At 39.3% G+C, this 18,608-nt stretch overlaps 1 protein-coding gene and 2 pseudogenes across 1 annotated transcript in view; 2 read left to right on the top strand and 1 right to left on the bottom strand.

The window, feature by feature from the left end:
- The window catches only part of LOC123465559 (liprin-alpha-1-like), a gene marked incomplete in the record, with an annotated part of 992,590 nt that overhangs the window by 615,362 nt on the left and 358,620 nt on the right, over positions 1–18,608 (bottom strand).
- LOC123332151 lies at positions 3,384–4,405 on the top strand (annotated as a pseudogene).
- On the top strand, positions 15,414–16,334 carry LOC102413142 (annotated as a pseudogene).

Genomic DNA, 18,608 nt, shown 5'->3' on the forward strand with positions numbered 1-18,608 from the left:
AATAGTTTTCCAATGTGTTCTATACCTTTATGTAGTTGAATCTGTTAGCTTTGTCCTGGTTTTTATACTATTGAATTTTGCTTAAAATGCTCTTTCCCACCTAGAGATTAGATATACATTTGTTCATTTGATTTTCTGTTTTTGAAGAAATCTGTTTTACTGTAAGTCATTGATGCAGGCTACCCTTTTTTCTCTATCTCTTTTTCTATTTATTTTATTTGGTGATGGCATAAGAAGACAGGCTTTATTGGAAAAAATGCCTATTCAGTTGTTAAAAAATCTTTTATGAACTATACATAATATTTCTTCAAATTTTCTTTTTTTAATTAAATTTTATTTTATTTTTTAAGTTTACAATATTGTATTAGTTTTGCCATATATCAACATGAATCCACCACAGGTATACACGTGTTCCCCATCCTGAACCCTCTACCTTCCTCCCTCCCCATACCACCCCTCACAGTTTGACCATACTTGCCTCTTATTGAGCTTGTCTGTGCTCATTTATTTCATTCATATTTCTAAAACTCTAAAAAACCTTTGAATTAATTTATCAAGCCTACTAGTTTTCTATTATTTAATATATTTATTTCTGCAGTCAACTTTTTATGAATATAATTAGTTGCTTTTTTAACGTCATGAGTTGAGTACTTAATTCACTTATTTTCTCTCTTTGTGTTCTTTCTAAATACTAACTATAATAATCAACTGCTGCAAGCCAGCGTGAGGAACTCCGCCCATGGCAAAGGTCATGAGGAAGGAGGCTCGGCATATGCAAAGGCGGGATCGAGCCTCAGGAGTCCCCCTGGAAATTCTCGAGCATCTACCCCCAAAACCAGAGTCTGCCTACTTTACTGCTTTGTGCTCTCACCTACACCTCTGACTTTACAGGGGGGCTGTCCCCCACCACCTCTCTCTGAAAAAGAGTTAACTTACAGCCCCAGTTAATAAAGTTCCTGGGTGTGACAAGTGTGTTTCAACCTACAAACTCCTTTGGAAGTCCTCTAGCCTGCCTAAACAGGTTCTTCCGGCCACATGTGATTGTTCACAGCCTGCCAACCGTGAAAGGCATGAGATGTTCTAAACTGTCTGAATACAGATTCCTTTGAGCAGTTAAAAGATTGATTAGAAATTGTATTGGTGAAGGGTTTTTCACTTGTTGGCCAATGTTTGCTGCTAAGTTCCCATATCCCTTACCTACTGTGTCCCTGGGAGTGTATTGATTAATATAATTTGTGTATAGGAATGTAAGTAGTAGCTTTAATGTTTGTAACCTTGGACTTAATTCTTTTCTTGTTATAGCCCACCACACCTTTGCCCTATAGGAATGCAACTTTATCTAATGCTTTCAGAGGGTGGCGCCTAACTTTAGAATAATCACCTTTAGAGAAAAATAAGTTTTCTGAAGAAAGGGTCATAAAATGTTAACAGGCCTCCTGGCCAGAAGATGATGTAAATCACCTAAACTATTCCATATGATAAGTTTGAAAGCCTGGCTTCAATAGGGATCAAGGACTGCTGTCCTTTCATGACTCTACCCCTTCCCCCATTATCCTCTATGCACAACTTAAGGTATGAAAACTACTTTGGAAAATAAAGTGCAGGCCTTGTTCACCAAAGCTTGGTCTCCCCATGTTGTTCTTTCTCTCACCTTCTGGCTGAATTCCCATCTGGAACGTGGAGGCTCGTCAAGCCTACAAATTTTGCCTGGGCTTCTAAGATCCGACCGGGGAGGCCTTAGTGTCTCCTCTCCTTCGGGAGAACGGGAAGACACCTGCGGCCTACTTAGGTGACACAAATTCCTTATCTTGGAATTTTATTAGCTTTCTACATAAACCAAGTTATTCAGCCTCTTTTCTCCACTGAATTTTCCTACTGAGCTATCCTTATTCCACTACTCCTTATACCTCTAATTAATATTTAATTAAGGTTATTGTATCCAGTTTGCCAATGCCGTCCCCACTTCAAATTCCCTGGATCCACCAGGGCTGGATCCCGGCAATCAACAATTTCAAGGGTAAGAATAATGATATGTGTGCTTTTTCACTTTTATACTTTGATCAAAAATTGGGAATATGTGTAAAGTTATGCATTTTACTTTTAGTGTAGCATTTTGACCTATGTAATAATAATATTCTTCAATTCTTCCATACCATCTATTATTTTTCCTAATTTGTATATGAAAAAGTTTAGGTGCAGTAAGACTAAAGTCTGTATATAACGTCACATAGCTGCTAATTAGTGAAAACAGAATTTAAAAATACCTGACTGTATAGAACACACTCTGTTAAACAAATTATAATGCTTTAGTTTTCTTACCTTAAAAGTACCAATTTTCTAAAGAGATCTAGAGAATTTTTCATAGTCTTCCCTAAACCGAGCTTGATTTGCAAAATTCCTCGGAAACTTAAACATGATAGAAATTCTCCAAGGAGTGAATCATAATGTTTCAAATAAATCTGTAGGATATTGCATTATATCATGATATTTTATCCTTTTCAAAATATTCTTCTTTTTATTTCTTGTGTGATGGTATTCTTAGAAAGTTTTACTTGAATGTAACATAAGTTCACAAATCTAAATGCCAGTTGTACCTTGAAAGCGAAAGTGCAGCTGCTCAGTCGTCCAACTCTTTGTGACTCCATGGACTGTAGCCTGCCAGGTTCCTCTATCCTTGGGATTCTCCAGGCAGGAATACTGGAGTGTGTTGCCATTTCTTTCTCCAGGAATCTTCCCTAGCCAGACATTGAACCAGGGTCTCCTGCATTGCAGGCAGATTCTTTACCATCTGAGCCACCATGAAAGCCCTCAGTTATACCTTAAGTTAGGAAGTATACCTTAGGTAAAGAAATTATATCTTATTGGAGCCTTAAACATTCATTCAGTTCAGTTTTATTTTGAAGTGTAACTATATTATCCCTTATTTTAAGTTGAGTTTACCTAATGTTTTATATTCACCCTGAAACAAGTTAAAAGTATGAATAATAAATTCTGTAGCTTAACCTCATCAGCACAAGTGTCTAGAGAAGAGCAATAAGGGAATAAATTCTCATGAACTCAAGTCTCTACTCCTTCGTATGGGTCCTCTTTTTATTCCTCTTTTCCTACAGGAAAAAATATATGGGCATTTTGGGGGGAATATCCATCAGTGTATAATTATAGAAAGATGACTGGAATGTCAACAGTGATAAAGCTGTGTTTGTGTATACGAATGTGTATATTCGTATGTGGGTGAGCAGGGGTGTGTGAGAGAGAGAGAGACAGGTGTTCATTTTGTGGTTAATAATAATATGGCCCAACTTTAAGTCTTGGGTTTATCTACTTGATGTTTTTATCAGTTTTATAAAAAATAATTCTGAGAAAACTTACTGAGATTGGTCGAAATGGATCCTCACAATTGTGATACCTGTGCTATTCTCAGAGAAATCAGTTATCTGAACGCCAGACTGGATTCATGGAGCAAATGAACAATGTGACGAAATTCCTCCTGCTTGGCCTGACACAGAACCCAGATGTACAAAAACTCTTATTTGCTCTGTTTACCCTCATCTACTTTCTCACTGTGGCAGGCAACCTACTCATCACTGTGACAGTCACCACTAGCAGAGCCTTAGGTTCCCCCATGTATTTTTTCCTGTCTTTCTTGTCCTTCATAGACTGCTGCTGCTCTTCTACCATGGCCCCCAAAATGATGTTTGACTTACTTGCTCAAAAGAAAGCCATCTCCCTCGGTGGGTGTATGACTCAGCTCTTTGAAGAGTATTTCTTTGGGGGAGTTGAGATCCTCTTGCTCACAGTGATGGCCTATGACTGCTTTGTGGCTATCTGCAAGCCCCTGCAGTATGCCATCACATAGAACAGGCAAGTGTGTGGCCTCCTGGTGGCCATGGCCTGGGCCGGAGGATTTCTTCCTGTGCTAATTCAAATTCTTTTTATAGTCTGGTTGCCCTTCTGTGGCCCCAACGTCATTGACCATTTCATCTGTGACCATTTTCGTCTGCTGAAACTCTCCTGCACTGACACTCACATCTCTGGTCTTTTTGTTGCTGCCAACAGTGGGCTGATATGTATGCTCATCTTTTCTATTCTTATCACCTCCTATGTGCTCATCCTTTGCTCTCTAAGGACACACAGCAACACTGCAGAACAGCAGAAAGCTGTCTCCACTTGAACTTCCCATGTTACTGTAGTGGTCCCTGTTACTGTAGTGGTCCCTTTGTACCCTGTATATTCGTGTAACTTCGGCCCACAATCACCTATTGATAAGGTGGTTGCTGTGTTTTATACCATGGTAACACCCATATTAAACCCTTTAATCTACACCCTCAGGAGCTCAGAGGTGAAAAATGCCATGAAGAAGCTCTGGAACCAAAGAGTAACCTTGGGTAACAATTTTTGTGAATAGAGAAGATAAAACAAAATCTATTCATATGTTAAGGACAAGAGTGACTAATAGAAAGAATAATGATTTTGAAGTTAAAATATGTGACTTTAAGTACATTATCTTACCCCCTTGCTTTCTGGAATCTTTAATGGTTCATCTTTCATAAAATATCAAGATTTGATTAAATAATGACTAAAGCTCTTCAATTGAAAATTCTTTGCTTCTGTAAATTAATACTAATCAAGGGTACGTTGTTTTTTAAAAAAGTTACTTTCCAATTTTATTTTTTAAGGTTTTTTTTTTTTGTTTTTTTTTTTTTGCTACACTGAGTCTTCGTTGCTGAACACGGGCTTTTTCTGGTAGCAGTGAGAGAGGGCTTCCTTCTACTTGAGGTTCTGCTTCTCTAATTTCAGAGAATGGGCTCTAAGTGTCATGGCTTCAGTAGTCATGGTGCATGGGCTTTTGTAGTTGTGGCACACAGGTTTAGTTGCTTCTCAGCATGTGGGATCTTCCCGGATCAGAGACTGAACCCATATCCCCTGCAATGGCAGGTGGATTCTTAACCGCTGGACCACCAGGGAAGCCCTCAAAGGGGCACTGTTAATCAACTCAAAGAATCACAGAGGCTGGAAAAACTTTGAGTTACTGTTTTCAGTAGAACAATTCTCTGTAAAGCTTCAGATATAGAATGTATAACCCATAGGCCAAATAATTAAAGTAAGTCCTAACAACACAGTATTTAAATAAACAATAAGTTCTAACAACTACATATTTTTTTAATGAATAGTTTTAGTACTATAGGTAAGGTAGAGCTATTTTTGTGAGAGATAATGACCAATGAGAAATGAATGAGTTTTGAGAAATGAGAGTGACATAAAGGCAGAACTCATTCCAAAATTAGTACCAAGTGCTGCACAATTCCAGGAGCACATTTTACAGTGTAATCTGGGCTCTTATCAAAATGAATTATTTTCTATATCTAAAGCCAAGAAGGGATATAAAATTCTTCCAGGCACAACTGTAGAGCTATCTTGCACACAATTTCCCAGGTAGAGTTTTGTGGAGCACTGTTTTTGTAAAAGATATCCAAATAGTTTTGGGGGGACTGATTTGTGCTTTAGATAATGGATAGAAAAGTATCCGGTACAAACAAAAATTAAGCTGGTGATAGGTAAGTAGTCAAGTCAGAAATCGTGCACATTCAAATTTGAATGGAAAATTTTAGACCAATTGTAAACCAATGAGATGGAAAAATCATTTGAGATATAGACACAGTGCAAGTTTAAAGGAAACAACCCCAATAAAAGAAAGGGATCCAAATTGGGGCCAGGACTCAAGTCTTGCAAATCCATCAAAGTTACTTCTACCTTCAGAAGGACTTGAATTAACCCAGGTGACTCCATGCTGCTGCTGCTGCTAAGTCGCTTCAGTCGTGTCCGACTCTGTGTGACCCCATAGACGGCAGCCCACCAGGCTTCCCATCCCTGGGATTCTCCAGGCAAGAACGCTGGAGTGGGTTGCCATTTCCTTCTCCAATGCATGAAAGTGAAAAGTGAAAGTGAAGTCACTCAGTCGTGTCCTGCTCTTAGCGGCCCCATGGACTGCAGCCTACCAGGCTCCTCCGTCCATGGGATTTTCCAGGCAAGAGTACTGGAATGGGGTGCCATTGCCTTCTCCGCAATGGTTTAGTAAGTAATTTATTCTAAATGGGAGATGCTCAGTCATGTCTGACTCTGTGACTCCATGGACTACAGACCACCAGACTTCTCTGTCCATGGGATTTTCCAGTCCCGAATACTGGAGTGGATTGCCATTCCCTTCTCTAGGGGATATTCCTGACCTAGTGATTGAACCCACATCTCTTGTGTCTCCTGGGTTGGCAGGTGGACTCTTTACCATGGCATCACCTGGGAAACCCCAGAAATGGGAGATTTTTTTTTTTCAAATGTTACCAATCCATTTGCTGATCACTAAGAATCCATATGTTACTACCATATTTTCCAGCCCCTTTGCTTTTAAACAGGAAATGATGTGTGTCACAGTTAGGCTGAAACATTGAGAAGTCAGTATGTTCCTCGCCAGGACTATTTCAGTTTATTTTTTCCTGCTGCAGCAAGCCTGGAAGACACACACTAAGATGGCAGGGCTTCCACACAGTGAAGCAAGCTGTGTCAACCAGTAGCTATCTGGAAGTGGGCTGTCCTAGAGGAGCAACTATCTCTCAGTGAACTAGGCCTGGACAGAACATGAATGTTCTGTGTTAAGAACACAGAAGTGTTCTTGAAGTGTTAAGCTACTGAGAATTCACCATTCATTTGTTGCCACAGCAAAATGATCCTATCCTGACTAGTTACATTGACTCATTTCATCTTTTAAAAGACTTATAAATAGGAGAGAAAAGGTTTCCATCACTTTTGCAGTTATCTTTGTTCTCAAAATGCAGAATGAATAAATGGCAATCTTTGCAAAACCAAGTCTAAATAAAGCATTTTTGCTTCAGTGTAATGCATTACAGTAACTGAAGTATCTAAACCACAAGTTCATACACAATTATGTCTTTCCCTCTACCTGAGATATAAGGCAATCTTGAAGAAAATTATTAACTAACTATTGCTGCTCAGTCAGTCAGTCGTGTCTGAATATTTGTGACCCTATGGGCTGACTGTAGCCCTCCAGGCTCCTCTGTCAGTGGGATTTTTCCAGGTAAGACTACTTAAGTGGATGGCCATTTCTTCCTCCAGGGGATCTTCCCAACCCAGGGATCTAACCTAAGTCTCCTGCAGCTCCTGCATTGGCAGGCAGATTCTTTACCACTGAGCCACCTGAGGAGCCTATTATTAACCAGGAGTGACAACAAAAAATTAAACTCTAATGTGAACTACCTCTTCAAAACTTCTTGAGCAAATGTTCTGGCTGTTCCAAACAGTTTCTCTTCCCACATATTCTTTTTAGTATATGTTCTAAATTTTCACTGATTTCCTACAAACTTTATCCCCACAAAATTTCCATGTATCTCAGGATGGATGCTATACTCCCTACTTCTCAGTAAACACTGGGACCAAAATAGAATTTCTCAATCTCAACCCTCCTCATCAATAATTACATCTATATCCCCTTTTACCCTCTATTGCAAGCTATTAATATATATGCAAGCATTCCTATTTAGTTTTTTTAATATAAATTTATCTATTTTAATTGGAGGTTAATTACTTTACATTAGTTTTAATGTAGCTATGTGTGTTCTGCATGCAACTACCTTCTCTCTTAGAAATCTCAGTTTGTTAACTATAAAAATTTTAACCTTTGGTCATTAATCTTTATGCTCTAACTGAACCGCCATTCACATGTAATCTGGGGTCAAAACAAGGAAAAAGTACTTTTGGCTCCAATCTATGTGATCATTTAAGTCCTTTCTCAGTTATTCCTAACCTCACCCCTACTCTTACCTCTCCCACCAAATTCTCATTATTAGCTTATTTCCCTTTCCAATACATCCTTCCTTCTATAAATCAGGAGACCAGCTCTTCCTATTGAATGCACCATCACTTTGCATGATTTCACCATTCTATCAACTATCAGATCACACTCAAAGTGTCCTTGTTGTTGTTCAGTCACCAAGTCATGTCCCCCTCTTTGAGACCCCACGGACTGACTTGAAGTACGCCTGGCCTCCCTGTCCCTCACTATCTCTCAGACTGTCTCTGGGTCTTGATAAACCTAAGGGATTCTGTCCCAGAAGGAAAAAAAAAAGGAATGATTACAAAAGCAGTTTCCTTCTTGTCTTCTCAAAATCAATGATCAATCAGAATTATTATTCTGTGTCATTGCTAGAAAGTTCCCACTATGGGTCAGTCATCCTGTGTCTGCTGGCATCCTCTTCCCAGGACAAAACCCCAGCCAACCAGTCAAGCTGATGGAATCCATGTTCTACTTATAAGTGTTTCTCTAAATTCCCAAGGACTCTGACATTTTCCTCAAAGACAGTCTCTCAACAGTGCATTGTTCTGTGGGTAGGGAGTATAACCATTCCTACTCCTGATCAATTCCTTAGGTAGAGGAACATCCTGAACTCAAAATGCCCAGTGAAATACATCACTCCAGATGATTCCTGGCAAGGTTGCAATCAATTCCACAACAGAGTCTGAAAAAGAGGAAACACAAGCAAAGCTTTCCTACTTACAGCATTTTTTATTTTTGTACATGTATATTCTACAAAGTGGAGAAGGCAATGGCAACCCACTCCAGTACTCTTGCCTGGCAAATCCCATGGGCGGGGGAGCCTGGTAGGCTGCAGTCCACAGGGTCGCTAGGAGTCGGACACAACTGAGCGACTTCACCTTCATTTTTCACTTTCATGCATTGGAGAAGGAAATGGCAACCCACTCCAGTGTTCTTGCCTGGAGAATCCCAGAGATGGGGGAGCCTGGTGGGGTGCTGTCTCTGGGGTCGCACAGAGTCGGAAACGACTAAAGCAACTTAGCAGCAGCAGCAGCATTCTACAAAATAATTGGCTGAGTGTGATTTTCTCAGTCATTTCCACATATAAGCATAATTGTCTACTCAATGTCCTCAAGATTCCCCATCATAGAGTAGGAAGCAAACCTCTATTCTCACAAACAGATTATGATATATTGACACCTGGATCCTCATTTTAAAAAAAGTTATATAATAATGGGGGGAGGGAGGAATGAGAAATAATTATTTAATGAATACAGAGTTTCAGTCTAAGAAAGTGAAAAACTATGAAGATGGTTGGTGAGGTGTTTGCACAACAATGTGAATGCATTTAATGCCACTCAAGTGTGTACTTAAAATGGTAAACTTCATTTTATATGTATTTTATGACAATCAAAAAAATCAGAGGAGTGGGACAGACTGAAAGTGAGGGTGGCTGCTAACAGAAGCCACATCGTAACCATTGAGAACAGAACTGAAAGCATTGCTTCCTTCTCTGCTCTGAACCCCACAAATGCATCAGTTTGGTTTAAAGTTAAAGGTAGGTGAGAAAGAAAGATGATTCTGTGCAAAGGTCCAGCCAGCTCTTCATCACCTTGAAGCTCAGGGAGAGAAGACTGTAGTGGAGCGTCCTTTCTCTAGTGTTTCTATTCTTTCCCTCTGGATGTCTTTATACAAGAGTGCTTGGCTGAGCATGAGTCTTTTCAAAGGCTACCCTGAGAAAGCATAGAGAGCAGTAGAATCGCTACATATTCCTGGGGTTCTCTCTGTGTGTGGCAGGGCTACAAGCTCTATAACACACCATGAGATTCTGTCACCTAGGTTCTCATCCCAGAGATAGTTTATATGTTTATGACTTTTAAATTACTCGATGTCTGGGAGCTGGGAACCTGCTATTTAAGTCTCCTCTGTGAGTCACTAATAAACATGTCACAATGTCCAAGGGTAATCTGGCCCATAATTTTAAAGACTGGCATTTCTACTCTCAGGGTAACCATATTATATCAAACACTCGTGTTTTCAGAGAGAAATCCATTTTCTGAACTCTGCCCTATGCCTAAAACCACCTCGTATATACTTTGGCAGGGTCACCTACATCAAAATGAGCAACAAATCCTAATATCAAGATTTTCACTTACCTTACCTAAGTTTCATCTTAAACTATAGCCAATAGTGTGAGTGTGTGTGTGTGTGTGTGTGTGTGTGTGTGTGTGTGTGATGTCTGACTCTTTGTGACCTCATAGACTGTTGCCCACCAGGCTCCTCTGTCCGTGGGATTCTCCAGGCAAGAATACTGGAGTGGATAGCCATTCCCTCCTCCAGGGGATCTTCCAGACCAGAGATCAAACAAGGTCTCCTGCATTGCAGGCAGACTCTTTACCGCCTGAGCCACCAGAGAAGTACATAGGCAGAAGCATATGTTTAATGAAAGTTCAACTGCATTTCTAAAGCTGGTCTCTAATGTTGTTTGTGGGAGTCAAACAGGAGCAAAAAAGAGTCCTTGGCTGATGCTTCAGAAAAGATTCCTACAGGGCCAATAATCCTCTCAGGACTTGAGAGGTCAATGTATTACCAAACCCTGAGCTTTTTTGAAAGTCTATTTAAACATTTCTCGAGAGTCAATGAAGAAAGAATTACAAACAAAGACCTTGAAGTCAATAGCAGCCACAGAGCCATGTGTGAACAAGGTGATGGTCTGTTTGGGAGACACTGCTCCCAAGGCTAGTATGAGTTAGAAGAAGGGCTTAAATCAAGAATAAAATGAGTTCAATCCATGGGTTGGGAAGATCCCCTGGAGAAGTAAATGGCAACCCACTCCAGTATTCTTGTCTGGAGAATTCCATGGATAGAGGAGCTTTGTGGGCTACAATGCATGGGGTCGCAAAGAGTCGAAAACAACTAAGTGACTAACACTTTCACATACATTCTACAATTTCATATACAAGATTTTCTTAATTGGAAGAATCAAATTTGAATAATTTGATGCATTATTTGAATAATATATGTTTTGAAGAGGCATGTATAATCTCATAATAAGCCTAATATAATAGAAAGTGTGTTAATTAAATCTGAAAGTTATCAAAGTTTCCTAACTAAAACAGCTTGTTTTTTGAGTAACTCCAGAAAATGGGAGAGTTGTCTAGAAACATAAAATTCCACAGTCCTCTTTGTTATTTTGCAGTATATTTGCAGCTGTGAAGTAAATGCCTGGTGGGAAGAAAGTAAGGTCTGGGTTTAATCTAAAAAGTGAAGAATTCACAACAAATTGATCCAGGTTAGTGATAGCTAATTATTTTTCCCCAAATTTAAGAAGGTTCAGTTCAGTTCAGTCGCTCAGTCATGTCCGATTCTTTGAGACCCCATGAATTGCAGCACGCCAGGCCTCCCTGTCCATCACCAACCCCCAGAGTTCACTCAAATTCACGTCCATCAAGTCGGTGATGCCATCCAGCCATCTCATTCTCTGTTGTCCCCTTCTCCTCCTGCCCCCAATCCCTCACAGCATCAGAGTTTTTCCAATGAGTCAACACTTCGCCAAAGTACTGGAGTTTCAGCTTTAGCATCATTCCTTCCAAAGAACACCCAGGACTAATCTTTAAAATAGACTGGTTGGATATCTTTGCAGTCCAAGGGACTCTCAAGAGTCTTCTCAAACACCACAGTTCAAAAGCATCAATTCTTGGGTGCTCAGCTTTCTTCACAGTCCAACTCTCACATCCATACATAACTACTGGAAAAACCATAGCCTTGACTAGATGGACCTTTGTTGGCAAAGTAATGTCTCTGCTTTTGAATATGCTATCTAGGTTGGTCATAGCTTTCCTTCCAAGGAGTAAGCATATTTTAATTTGATCGCTGCAATCACCATCTGCAGTGATTTTAGAGCACAAAAAAATAAAGTCTGCCACTGTTTCCACTGTTTCCTCATCTATTTCCCATGAAGGGATGGGAACATATGCCATAATCTTAGTTTTCTGAATGTTGAGCTTTAAGCCAACTTTTTCACTCTCCTGTTTCACTTTCGTCAAGAGGCTTTTTAGTTCCTCTTCACTTTCTGCCGTAAGGGTGGTGTCATTTGCATATCTGAGGTTATTGATATTTCTCCTGGCAGTCTTGATTCCAGCTTGTGCTTCTTCCAGCCCAGAGTTTCTCATGATGTGCTCTGCATAGAAGTTAAATAACCAGGATAACAATATACAGCCTTGACATACTTCTTTTCCTATTTGGAACCAGTCTGTTGTTTCATGTCCAGTTCTAACTGTTGCTTCCTGACTTGCATATAGGTTTCTCAAGAGGCAGGTCAAGTGGTCTGGTATTCCCATCTCTTTCAGAACTTCCCACAGTTTATTGTGATCCACACAGTCAAAGGCTTTGGCATAGTCAATAAGGCAGAAAGAGATGTTTTTCTGGAACTCTCCTGCTTTTTTGATGATCCAGCAGATGTTGTCAATTTGATCTTTGGTTCCTCTGCCTTTTCTAAAACCAGATTGAACATCTGGAAGTTCATGGTTCACATATCGCTGAAGCCTGGCTTTGAGAATTTTGAGCATTACTTTACTAGCGTGTGAGATGAGTGCAATTGTGCAGTAGTTTGAGCATTCTTTGGCATTGCTTTTCTTTGGGATTGGAATGAAAACTGACCTTTTCCAGTCCTGTGGCCACTGCTGAGTTTTCCAAATTTGCTGGCATAGTGAGTGCAGCACTTTGACAGCATCATCTTTCAGGATTTGAAATAGCTAACCTGGAATTCCATCACCTCCACTAGCTTTGTTCGTAGTGATGCTTTCTAAGGCCCACTTGACTTCACATTCCAGGATGTCTGGCTCTAGGTCAGTGATCACACCATTGTGATTATCTTGTTCGTGAAGATCTTTTTTGTACAGTTCTTTTGTGTATTCTTGCCACCTCTTCTTAATATCTTCTTCTTCTATTAAGTCCATACCATTTTTGTCCTTATCAAGCCCATCTTTGTATGAAATGTTCCCTTGGTATCTCTAATTTTCTTGAGGAGATCTCTAGTTTTTCCCATTCTGTTGTTTTCCTCTATTTCTTTGCATTGATCGCTGAGGAGCCAATTTCATTTCACTGAAATAATATTTGCAGTTAGATTCTGTAAATTGAAACAATCTTTCTCTCTAAAAATAACTTTGGACACAATGATGTGAAAATGTCAATAGAAAATGCTGTCTGGAATGTTCCCAGTAAAGATGCTGTTGAGAACCACTAAAGCCACTTTTACAAGATTGGCATTAACACTTATGTCTCACTAAGTAGACTGATTCTGAAGATCTCTAATTATTAAAAATTATTTCTCCTTTCCATTACTTCCATGCCACCACACTGAAGTCGGATTTGTGAATTAAATCTTTAGAGAATGATTAGCCATAGTCACCATCGTTGGAGTCATGGAGAGAGAAAAACAGCACAGGCATAAGCTTTCCTGAAAACTCTAAGTTTTCTTTCCTCATCTTTAGTGAAGCTGAGAGATCATGATGCTGATTTCTGTGCCCAGAAATTTTTGTGGAAAAAAAAAATAAAATGTTATTATGTTTTTTTCAAGGATTAGGGAAAGAAGAGAAAAGGAAAGCTAATGAATAAAATAGCTAATGACCCTGGTTACAACATGAAAACATATATACAGGCTCACTCCCCAAGAAAAGAATGTATTCTTATATATATTCAATATTTTTACCAGTTAGTAATGAAAATTTCAAGTTAATATTAATTGATAAAACTTATTCCAAAGGGGGAAATTGTATTATCTCAGGTGGTCCTAACATTTTTTTTTCTGGTCCATAGGAAACTCAGGAAAACTTCATGACTTATATCATTTCATAGCAAAATGTAAATAAGGTAATATAGTTAATCCAAGCATTATTCTATATGTGATGAAAGAACAATTGCACAGAAAGCTCATTTCAGAAATATTGAGAACTTTTCAGGGAAATTTGTACCACTTACATGTTCACATTCAAAGATGTGAAAAGAGTGAGCATAACTATTTTGTTGAGCCAGACACAACACCTGGGGCTGTTGAGTGAATGCTGCTCAAAGAGTTGTTATAAAGAGAGTTTCTTGGCATTTTGATGGACAAAAACTCCATCTGCAGCTCTGTCTTTGCGTGTGCATGTGTGTTAATTTGAAAGAAAGGAATAATGGGTCACAGAACACAGCTGGTATAGAGTAAGGTTTGATTGGTACTTTTCATGTCTGATACAAAGTTGATTTTTAAAATATCATGTCCATATACCTATGAATATTCATTCTTTTTTAATTCAAATTTATTTATTTCAATTGGAGGCTAATTACTTTACAATATTGTATTGGTTTTGCCATACATCAACATGAATCTGCCACGGGTGTATTCGTTCTAATAGACAAGCATTTATATAATTTTATAAAGAACTGTCAATGAAATTTGTCCCCCAAACTCAAATAAAGCTATCTGTAAGACATTCAGAGCTAAAAGGAGAGTTTAGAAGTTAACTGCATGACAATAGTCATAAAATATATCTCACTTTTATTGTGGTATTTGTAAGGTATTGTCATGATATATTTAAATTAATATGAATCAGGAGAGATTTAAACTCATCCCATTCTTCTTTACAACAATCTGTAAAATATCAGAGGTAAGAGAAAGGAGTAGCTCCACCAGTCCCAGGGACAAGGGCTAAAGAGACGATGAGATATTTTCTATTGAAATTAAAAGGGAGGGTGTGGAGAAAAGGGAACCCTCTTACACTGTTGGTGGGAATGCAAACTAGAACAGATACTATGGAGAACAGTGTGGAGATTCCTTAAAAAACTGGAAATAGAACTGCCATACGACCCACAAATCCCACTGCTGGGCATACACACTGAGGAAACCAGAAGTGAAAGAGACATGTGTACCCCAATGTTCATCGCAACACTGTTTACAATAGCCAAGACATGGAAGCAACCTAGATGCCCATTGGCAGATGAATGGATAAGAAAGCTGCGGTACATATACACAGTGGAGTATTACTCAGCCATTGAAAAGAATACATTTGAATCAGTTCTAATGAGGTGGATGAAACTGGAGCCAATTATACAGAGTGAAGTAAGCCAAAAAGAAAAACACCAATTCAGTATACTAATGCATATATATGGAATCTAGAATGATGATAATGATAACCCTGTATGTGAGACAGCACAAGAGACACAGATGTATAGAACAGTCTTTTGGACTCTGTGGGGGAGGGCGAGGGTGGGATGATTTGGGAGAATGGCATTGAAACATATATGTTATCATATGTGAAACGGATGGCCAGTCCAGGTTCAATGAATGATACAGGATGCTCAAGGCTGATGCACTGGGATGACCCAGAGGGATAGTATGGGGAGGGATGTGCGAGGGGGGTTCAAGATAGGGAACACATATACACCCATGGTGGATTCATGTTGATGTATGGCAAAACCAATACAATATGGTAAAGTAATTAGCCTCCAATTAAAATAAATAAATTTATATTAAAAAATAAAATATCATCACTCAGAAATACTGTGATCTTTCCAGATCAACCATGTGCTAGTAGCAACTCAAGACGAATTGATGGAAAAGATGAGCAACATAACAGAATTTATCCTACTGGGCCTGACCCAGAATCCAGGAATGCAGACACTCTTATTTGCTGTGCTTTTAGTCATCTACTTGATCATGTTGGCAGGTAATCTGCTCATCTCAGTCACCATCTTCACCAGCACAGTCCTTGGTTCTCCCTTGTACTTTTTTCTGTCTTATTTGTCCATGATAGATAGTTTCTACTCTTCCTCCATAGTACCCAAGTTGATCTTTGACTTGATCTCTGGAAAGAACACCATTTCCTTCAGTGGCTGCATGACTCAGGTCTTTGCTGAACATTTCGTTGCTGGAGCTGAGATTGTCTTGTTGATTGTCATGGCCTATGACTGCTATGTAGCCATCTGCAAGCCCCTGCACTACATGACTGTCATGAGTTGACCTGTGTGTGCTTTCCTGGTTGGAATGGCTGGGGCTTTAGGGTTTCTCCATGGAGGGATCCAGATTTTGTTTATGGTTTAGTTACCATTCTGTGGCCCCAATGTCATTGACCACTTTATGTGTGATTTGATACCTCTCCTGGAGCTAACCTGCACAGACACACACACTCTAGGCCCCCTGATTTCTGCCAACAGTGGGTCACTGTGTTTGCTAACTTTCTTGATGCTGGTTGCTTCCTATGTTGTCATCCTGCGCTCCCTGAGGACTCATAGCTCTCGTCGCACATCCCTGTCCACCTGTGCCTCTCATGTTACAGTTGTCATCTTATTCTTTGTACCTTGTTCATTCCTCTGCCTAAGACCCATGACCTCTTTCCCCATTGACAAAACTGTGACTGTGTTTTTCACCATAGTAACTCCTATGTTGAATCCTTTAATCTATACCCTGAGAAATGCAGAAGTGAAAAGTGTCATGAAGCTCCAGGTACAAATAATGAAAGCTGGTGATGAATAAACCTTGTGTGGAGTATTTAGGCAAAAAAAGAAAAAAATTTAGTGATATTTTACATAAATTTTCCCTCCTTCTTAATTGATTGAACTGGGATGATTCTCCTGTCTGGATCAATTTTCTTTAGGGGCTCATACATTATAAGCCAGGGTTGATATTCAGAAGGTATAGTAGACACAGTGCCGAGAGCCCACAATAGTCTCAGGAGGCCATGAAATGTTTTAATTTCATTTACAACAGAAAGAAAGAAATTAATATAATCTAAATGCAGCTTACACTAAGTCACCTATATAGCAATGCAGTCAGAAAAGATAATTTTTAACATTTTTATGGAGGAGAAGACCCAAGAGGGTGAAAGTACCAAGGGTCCACAAAAGTCATAATGTTGCCCTCACTGTGAGTATGAAACAGATCAACAGCAATATTCTTGAGCACTCATTATACCCAGCACCATAGCTAGAATGAAATTTTATTTTAAAAGAGAGAAAACAACTACTTATGAAAAAAGGACAGAACTGTAGGAAATAAGTTTTCAAAAAGTACATATATATACTTTTTCTGATCTTTCTAGGTTTGAGAGGTTTATAAATAAAATAAACACAGCAATAAAAGGAAATTTTGACTTATCACAATCCCAAAAAGATAACATTTGTGCACAAAAGTACTTTTTGAAAATGACATTTCATCATTCCCTGTAGTATACAAGAGTTTACAAAAAGAATTAGAAACAGAATTGGATAGCATAAAATAAACATAATTGATAAAATCCATAGAGCTAAGGCAGAAAGTATCTATACATTAAAGTCTGATTTTAGACACAGACAAAGGAAAAGATTCTGAAGACAAAATAGTGGTTATAGGAAATTTCTAGTGATTTAAGAACAAGTCATGGAACTGTCATGGAACAGCACAAAATCACAAATCTGAGCTAGAGTAAAGAATCCATACAATGTACATAATGAAATTCTAAGAGATTCAAAAATAGTCAGAGATTAAGTGCTTTGGACCAAATAGGCCTAATTTCTTTTATTGTCTCCAGCATTAATTATTCCAGTAATGTTAGCAGATTGTTTCATCTCTCTATTTTTTTCATCTTGGCATTGAAACATGTAAAATATCATGTATGAAACGAGTTGCCAGTCCAGGTTCGATGCACGATACTGGATGCTTGGGGCTGGTGCACTGGGACGACCCAGAGGGATGGTATGGGGAGGGAGGAGGGAGGAGGGTTCAGGATGGGGAACACATGTATACCTGTGGCGGATTCATTTTGATATTTGGCAAAACTAATATAATTATGTAAAGTTTAAAAATAAAATAAAATTAAAAAAGAAAAAAAGAATTTCCCAGATGACTAAGTAGTAAAGAATCTTACTGCCAAGCAGGAGACACAGGTTCGATCCCTGGGTTAGGAAGATCCCCTGGAGAAGGAGGATTTGGCAACCCACTCCAGTGTCCTTGCCTGGGAAATCCCATGAACAGAGGAGCTTGGTGGGCTACAGTCCATGGGGCCGCAAAGAGTCAGACATCACAGCTAAGCAACAACAACAAATAGGAAAATAACATTACATGTTTCCTTTAATTGTGTAGATTAAATGACTTCAAGCAGAAGACTGAGTCAGCTAAAAATTAACAAAAATTGCTCGGACTTCGTTTCAACTTTCAGAGATTCCACAAGAGCATAAACTATGCTGGGGACAGTGGTCCCTAACAGAGGAGCCTAAGAGCACCGCTACTGTTATTCACTAACCAGGATGGCAGGGAGAGCAAACGTCAATCCCAGCCTCACTTCACTGCAAAATGTGTCATCTCAGCCAACAGGGAGTTCTCTGAATACTGAGAGCTAGTCCCTCACCAACTCCCTATTCTGTGATTAAACTGCACTTAAATATCTCTATATTGACAAATGGGAGAGCTGGTGGGATAAGCTATGAAATGCTTGAAAGTGAAAGTGTCTCAGTCGTGCCTGACTCTTTGTGACCCCATGGACTATACAGTTCATGGAATTCTCCAGGCCAGAATACTGGAGTAGGTAGCCTCTTCTCTCCTCCAGGGGATCTTCCCAAACCAGGATCGAACCCAAGTCTCCCACATTGCAGGTGAATTCTTTATCTGCTCAACCACCAAGGAAGCCCAAGAATACTGGAGTGGATAGCCTATCCCTTCTCCAGTGAATCTTTCCAACCCAGGAATTGAACCGGAGTCTCCTGTGAATTGCAGTTGGATTCTTTACCAGCTGAGCTACCAGAGAAACTTGGGCAGCACTTATTTCAGAAGCTG

This window comes from Bubalus bubalis, chromosome 1, assembly GCF_019923935.1.
Source record: "Bubalus bubalis isolate 160015118507 breed Murrah chromosome 1, NDDB_SH_1, whole genome shotgun sequence".
In the NCBI taxonomy this organism is placed as follows: domain Eukaryota; kingdom Metazoa; phylum Chordata; class Mammalia; order Artiodactyla; family Bovidae; genus Bubalus; species Bubalus bubalis.